Source organism: Pseudopodoces humilis, chromosome 1 (genome assembly GCF_049639895.1).
Source record: "Pseudopodoces humilis isolate 2021_Gansu_Grassland_sample_001 chromosome 1, ASM4963989v1, whole genome shotgun sequence".
Taxonomy (NCBI): Eukaryota; Metazoa; Chordata; class Aves; order Passeriformes; family Paridae; genus Pseudopodoces; species Pseudopodoces humilis.
The window spans coordinates 111,049,841-111,057,710 of record NC_142200.1 but is presented as its reverse complement, the minus strand read 5'-3'; the positions used below and the strand labels follow the sequence as shown (position 1 = coordinate 111,057,710).

The window sequence follows — 7,870 nt, the reverse complement described above, 5'->3', positions numbered from 1 at the left end:
CTCACACCACAAAGAGTGGTGATAAGCAGTTGTGGCATGAGCTTCTAATGGTATCTGCTTCCTACTGCATGGAGAACACAGCATCTCTCTATATGTTTAAGAGTTAACCTGTTTAAAACTGGTAAAACAGTACTAATTATTTATTTTTATTTAATGCAACAGAGCACAAAACTGATGCCAGCACTCACATGAGCCAACAAGTATCAGAACGAAGTGCAAACCTTTGGGTTATGCTACATTCTTATATGCTACAAAGATGGGGGGAAGTGATTCCAGCTGCTGAAGCACCTGGTAATAGCATTTGTAGAGTATGAATGGGGAACCAAATCCCAGCCTGCTTTACTCATGTGAGTAGTTTTGTGCTGATCTGTTCTTAAAATAATCATCAATTCCCGCTCAGTCCTTCCCCCCATAAATTAGTTCCTATGATGTATAACAGCCACTAAAAGAAGAATTGAACAGGGGAAATTAACTTGCTTTTCAGTAGCAGAAATTTATCAAGGCCACACTTTTTACTGGGACAAAAACAATTCATTTAAGCCTTGTCAAGATTTCTAATTAAAAATCCTCTGCTCCCAACTGCAACTCACAAATACTGTGCTTAATTTGGAAGTTAATAATATTTCCATGCATTTCTGCTACTGCAGCTATGACTCTAGTCTGATAACAAGAGTATTGTACCCAAGCCAGCAGTAAATGACTTTCCTCATTTCTGTTTAAAAATGAAGCTTACTTTGTAAAAGGGGGTTGGGGAGGTTTGAAGCTGTATTTATTGTCTGTGTTTCAGCTCTATTGTATGAGATAAGAAAGATTTGTCTCATTATGTGTAGGTTAATGCATCAGATACTGCAGTCATGAAAAGATTTGGCTTTTTATTGGGACTTAATCATCTTACACCAGGCCACCTGCTGCCTGGCTACCCTTAAGTGTTTGTGTGAACAGCTTGGACCACAGATCACAGCAATGGAAGCCCAAGTAGCCCACAAATAGAGGTCAACTCTGCTTTTCATTAGTTGTGAGTTGGAAGAGGTCTCTTCCTTCAAAGACTTAGGTAGTGTAGGCCTTCGTCATGTTCAAGGATCAGTTTTCTGTTCTAGCAGAATCTGAGTAAAATTATTCTGTTTTGTGACAAATGACAAAGATGTCATAGGTAATTCAGGCCTATTGTACTTTGGCTGGGTTTTCCATGCAAACTACAATATATGAATGTAAAGAAATAAAACTTCCAATCTTCACCAGCGTTTAACAACTCAACTTCCTCTAATTCTAGAGGACTATTACATTGAAGAACTCTATATGTGACAAATGTCCAATAAGTCCAAACTCAACACCTCTCCTGCATGTCTTAGAGGTGCTTAAATTTTCAGCAATTCATCTTCTGTGTTCATTATACATCAGTAACATCATGTCTCTACACCATCTCGTTGCATCCTTGCTTATAATCTGTGAGACAGGAACATACACAAGAACATTTGTTGACCATAAAAAGAGAGCCACAAGCATTTATTTTCCTGTACATTAGCTCATTACTTCTGTATCCAGTGTATTGCCAGAGTTCTTAAGGGATATTGCTTTAAAATAGACAGTTTTAAGGAGAGATATGAGAGAAAAACAGGAGGGATTTTCTGACATCTACAGGAAATGGTTTTCTAATTATCAGAATCAAATACAACAGGAGTTGTGAGTTTTTTAAAAAAATACTACTAGATGCAGGGTAGGATGGGATTCCTGCATGATCACAAGCCCATAATTAAGTTTGACCCAAATCATATCTTCCAATATAACAACTAAAAAACAGACTTCATTTTCCCAATGTTAAAAAAAAACACGAAAAAAGCCTCTTAAAAGGGGGAACAGACTTTCTGTTCTTTGTTTTATACAAGTTGGGTATAAATACATCCAACAGTCTAAAAGCAACTAAAGAAATGGCAGCAAAAACATTAAGGAGGAAAAGCCTCAGTACAATGATTTTGTCCTTTTTTAAAAGCCATATTTAAACATTACTATCTGTCCTTGAACTTTCAATGGAATTTTGTTGTTCATCTTTCAGTTTAGCCACCTTAGGAATCATTAAGAACTAAAACCAAGTTAGAACTAGGTATTAGTGAGACTATTTTTCTGTAATCATTGAAGACTAGCATACACACCAATTTTTGAACTCAGTTCCAATGCACATGTGACAGACAGGGGAACTAGGTACTTCCTTGCTATTACTGCTAATTCTCTCTTTAAAAGTCATAAATATACAAAATAAGAAAACTCCTGATGTTGTTATAACCTGGACTAAACCCACCAGAGCTAATACCAGTCTTTCCAATGGTTTCAGATCAGGCTGAAAATCCTGAGACAGCACCATCTCTTGAGTTTGATGAGCTATGATCCCTTAGCACCTGTGGCAACACGTTGTCACCATGAAGGTCACATCAACCATGAAATCCAGGCAGTCCTAGCAGCCAGCCTGCCTTTGGTGACGTACGAGAAACTCCAAGTGGTTGTTCCTGTTATCAGTTTGTTCTCAGTGCAGAGGGAAAGAGAGGAAAATAATCAGTCTCAGCTCTAATATTCTACATGAGGATAGATATCTTACCAGGATATCTACCTGATACTCTCTGGCTTGTTTTTCCTTTTTTTTTTTAAATTTAAATACTGTATACCTCATATGATGGTTATTTTTTACTTATTAAAATTCTAAGATTCATTTCCTTTTTCCACTCTGTAAAAGAAAAGTATTAGGAGTCATGGGCTATTGAGCCAATACTGCTTGTGTAAACAGGCTGATGTTGGAAGACCGCAGCTTGACATTCTGTGTTCTGCTACGTAGTTTTTAGGGATGTAACTTTGTTAGGTAAAGCACAGCTAGACAGTTGTAATGAAAAAAGAATTATAACTGACAGAAATAGCAGAACTAATTTAGCCAAGAGCATTTACCCAGCAACTTACTAAAACACTGAAAGAACAAAAGCTCACAACTGTCCTTCAGCCATAAAATTCAAACAATCTGGAAAATGCTCTCCACCTCGTAACACTCATTCATCTCAGTCCAAAGAGGCTGCAGCAGAACTGTTCCTCTGGGACAACCTGACCTTGAGCTCTGAGATCATGCAGCCCACACCAGCACACTTAATGCCCTACTCCTACTTTTGACAACTCTTGCTCTTGCCGTGGAAGGAAACACAATGCCATTTCTGTAACTTTTTGTTACTTTCTATGCATTAAGAATCACTCTTTCACATAGACAATAAATATCCAAATTTCTTCAAACACTTCTAATTATTGCATAGTATTTGAACGATACCTGAGCTCCATCCATCCTGACCTAAACCATAATCATAGGAAATGAACTTTGAAACTCAATAGTCTAACTGAATTCATATTAATTCTGACGAGCATGAAAATAAGCAGGACTGCTGCAGAAGGTTCAGAAACTCTAGAAAGGGTTTCATTATGTATTACAGTTGTTGTAAAACATTAAATTAATAAATGTAAACCTTCTTCCTACATATGAGATCCCATTAAAAAGAGTTCCAAAATTTGTTACTTCCTCTCCCCTACTGCTGATTGTTGGGGGGTTGATGTCACAAATTGGGTTTCTCTGGAGATACAGGTTTATCTTCTTGCCACAGATGAAAGACTTACTGATACCGAAACAGCTTTAAATAAAAGGTTTTTTTCAAAACTATAAGCAAACTTGCATGTATGACACCAGAAAAAATATCTAGTTTCCATAAATTTTGTGATGATGATGATAATAATAACACATTTTCTGCTTTTGGACTTAGATCTTTATCTAACCATTACTCAGAAGGGCACCTAATGCAAAGAACACATTAGCTCCATCTCTGTTTGAAGCAGGCTCCACCTTTCCTCTCAAACATCTGGTGCTGGCCACATTCAGAGACAAGTTTTTAGAGCAGATTGATATCAATTTGGTATAGTAAATCCTGAAACAAATTCCACCATAGCATGCAGATGTACTGTAGCTCTGAAATTAACAATTTGGCATAATTTATATCATTATAGATTTGTCCCAGGCTGGCTGGATATGGGTTTTGATGTTTTATCACAGTCCTTCTCCTTTTTAAGTAGGACTTTATTGGATTTTAATAAAAATATACACAGAATTGTGTTTTCTTCAGCATATTAACTCCTGAATATACAAATGGGTTTTATATAGGGAGACTGAATTCAAACAGGGGGAAAAATACCCTGTTTCTGAGATGGTCACATTAAATCACATCAAGCAGTATGATGCAGAATGATGGCCAGGAATCTTATATATGTAAGTGCCTGTTCTCTAGATCTCACAGCACAGTTGTTTCTCCCTCACCAAGTACAGCCAGGACCTACAAACAAAACTGGAAGTGTTGTCTCCAGCTGCATTGCTCAACTAAGGAACACTTCATCATTAAGAATGCTTTTGACCTCCTGTGGCCTTCCCAGACATTCATAAATGAGTCTTCTCCTTCCTTCACAAATGCATAGAGAAGGGAATTTAAAGTAGAAGCTGTGATTTTTTAACCTGGGAACAACTTGAACACTTGTGACCTGTGCAGACAGGAAGCACACAGATGGTCCAATAAGTCCTGGGAACAAAGAAAGAAAGGAGAGGAATGAATAGCCTTGTCCTCATCCTCCTCTAATTTCTTTCCCAAATAGAACCGATTCATTTTTATTCATTGCTGGCTAGAAAAGATTATGTTCATGTTAGAATTAGTAAATATTTTTTTCTTTTATAAAAACTACAATTCTGTTTGTCAAATTGCATTTTATTATCTATTTTCTTAAATTTGTGAAAGGAGTAATGGTCCTCTGCAGGCCTTTGTTAAGATGTACGTCTGGCAACAATAACACCACAAAACGGCTGTCATAGAAAGGTAAACTTAAAAACCAAAGAGTTGTATAGTTAAGCTGGTGACAGACCACTCAAAACTGAAACCAAGCCTCCATGAATTCAATTGCAAGCTGTAGATACAATCAATCCATATTTTACCTTTATTTCTGGATTAAAAATGGATTCCTCCATGCTTCCTGCATACAGCAAACACCAAGTATTCATTACAATCAATAGAGTGTATTATATTGTGACCTCTCAGCTGTAGCAAGATCTTTCACCCAGCAGAAATCATTCTATGTGAAGGGCCCTTGAGCACAAATTAAATGAAAGTAGACTGCAATCGAGGGAAATTATAGAAATAACTGCTATAGAAACGAAGTCAACTCTTTCTCTGCATTATCACAGCAAACAGTGCAGATGCTCTCTACTATCAGCATTGATGTAGGTGCCAAAACTCCTTCCTGCTGAAGGAGTATTAATAAAATTCCTTTTTCCTAAATGGATGTGTCATCAGTACTACACAAAAACAAAGACAAAAACAAGCTTTGAAAATACAATAAGAGCCCAGGAACCAATTTGACTACTATTGACATTATAATACAAATCAGCATCTAATGACAGACACTTCAGTTATGAATAAGAATTCACACGTTGCCTGCCTAAGTGATATATGTGGAGTTGTAATAAGTACACTTAAAGGTCTCCTGCTCCAAGAAGTTTGACAGAATCACATTGTTAAAAACCCAAAACATGTGCTTACTTAGAAAACGCAACATCTTTTTTACTACCAACTGCTTTTTCAACACAGATTTTACAGCAATTTTTTTTTTTTTCCTCTCTCTACAAAGCAAATAAAACCAAGTCACACTGCAAGGTAGTAAAACATCCAAATCCAAGCTAGCTTGACAATAGCCAAGAAGTTAAGAACAGATAATGGAATCTGTTTGCCAACAGCTACCAATTAAAAATACGAAGTATTATGACTATGTTTATCAGAGAAAACTCACTAGCTGGTAAAATGTGCTACAGTCAGGAAAGAATCATAGAAAGAGCAGAGAAATTATTCTTTTGAGCAGAGACACCAACTTCAAGGCTCTAAGCATTTAAACAGAAGGTCCAGTTTAGCAGAAATGTTGAGCTGTCTAGGAGAATAAATAGGTCCTTCATGAAAGTAGAAATCTCTCAGTTTTCCCAAATAAATGAACGCAAAATGCACAGTTCTCCTTTAGGACTCAAAGGCATTAACTGTAGATCACTGAAGGAGCACAGGCCACTTGATTTCAAAGGTACCAATGAAAAAGTTTAAAAAAAAATAGAAACTTTAGAAAATGGTTAAAATCCATTCAAGGATATTTCCATTTTAAAAAAATACACTTCACAAACATAGCATTAAAGGAGGATTATTTCAGTTGATAACTCTTAGAACATGCTAAAAATTAATTTACAGTGCTGACTTCTTAAAGAGAAAAATGCAAATAAAAAGAAAACATGTTCTCTTAATTGAAGTGCTTGCAGGAAACATACTCACTTCCATCAATAAGAAACAGCACGCTCTGGGGACCAGGACAGATGGATGACAGGCAAATGGTGAGAAGTCTGAATTGATCATCTCTAACATCTCTTTAGGATTCCCTTCTCTTTCCATTCTGAAATTGTTAAAAGCTGAGAAATACAGGAAAATATCAGAGGAGAGGAAACATCTTTTTACCCATGGAAAAATAAATGTAAGAACAGACTATCTTCTTTTTTTATGGCCTCATCTCTTTATTGATTCACAAAGTATTTGCATACACATATATAATTTTTCCCATTAAAGATTTTGGAAAAACGTAAAGAAAAGTCAATTTGCTATTTATCATATCGTGGCTGAGTCCCTTTCAAAGGGAATCATCAATCTGCAGTAACTGGACCCAACAGTTGCATCCCACACATTTCCAAGCCAGCTGAATCTGGCAAGATTCCAAATACTGTCTTTACTACTGGGTCTCTCCAGAAAATTTCTGGATATACGAATCCTGTCTAAAGCCCTCTGAAAGGGATATTTTAGTCCTAGAACCCAGAATCAGGAACACAACCTTACCAATGGTAAGGCCCAACTCAAGTCTGCTGATAGGCACATTTTCCCAGAATTAGAGCTAGCTGTAGCTGCTCTGGTTTGTGTTTAAAATAAACAAACAAAACATTCAATGGAATTTCCTACAAACACTTACTTCAATTTTTAGCTAGTGCTGGAGCATTACAACATTTGCAAAAAAAAAACCCACAAATACTTGAAAAGTAACTTCCTTTGGAGCATTGTTCCCTTCCTTTGCAGAAGGATGTTGGACTTACCTTCTTTACTTTTAGAAATATGTCTCCTTTACAGCACCGGAGTGCTATCATTTTTCTTCATCATCTAGTTGAAATTTTCCCATGTTTGCCTCATCTCCCCTTCTTTATCAGCAGCTGAGAAGGGATCACATAAAAATCAGTGATTCTGCTAGTAGCAACCCTTCTATTCTACCACAGTGAAAACATCTGCTGAGACCTTGATTGGCCTCTTACTACTTCCCAAAAGCACTCACCACTACCATAAAATAGATACTTTTCCCTGCATTGAAGGTCACGGTCATAAATGATGCTCATAAAACAAAGAAAAATTCTTGTCCTGACAGGGGCACATTCCCCACACTATCACAGTATTGTTCCTGTCTTGCTGTACCAGGGGATCAACAGGCTCTGCTAAAGGAGAGTCCTGCAGCAAGTTATAAATAAGCTCCCTCAGCAGAGCACAGGCCATGGGTTATCCTAACAGCACGAGGCTGCTTCCAATCCCAGTGTCAGCCACCTGTGTGGTGCTGCCCATGTGCTTTCTGACCATCAAACCACCTCTTTGCTTTTGCTAATTGGAATTTACAGGAGCAGGATGTGCGTTGCATGTAATTACAGAATCATTTCTACCTATGGGGCTGCAATCTAAAAAAAAATCATTTTGTGCTAATGTTTCCTTACAAAGGGCATTGTCATATACAATAATTCATCAGCACAGTAATATGA

General features: G+C 37.0%; 1 long non-coding RNA gene across 2 annotated transcripts; it reads right to left on the bottom strand.

Moving 5' to 3' along the window:
* Positions 1–1,317: 1,317 nt before the first annotated feature.
* On the bottom strand, positions 1,318–7,544 carry LOC148185198 (uncharacterized). 2 transcript variants are annotated; one of them, XR_015773465.1, is made up of 4 exons: positions 7,399–7,544; positions 7,166–7,279; positions 6,363–6,496; positions 1,318–1,443 (listed from the first exon to the last, which is right to left on the bottom strand). It is a non-coding gene; the product is annotated as an uncharacterized LOC148185198 (long non-coding RNA). The 2 variants fall into 2 exon arrangements; XR_015773464.1 differs by having other exon boundaries at positions 1,357–4,583.
* Between the last annotated feature and the right edge of the window lie 326 nt (positions 7,545–7,870).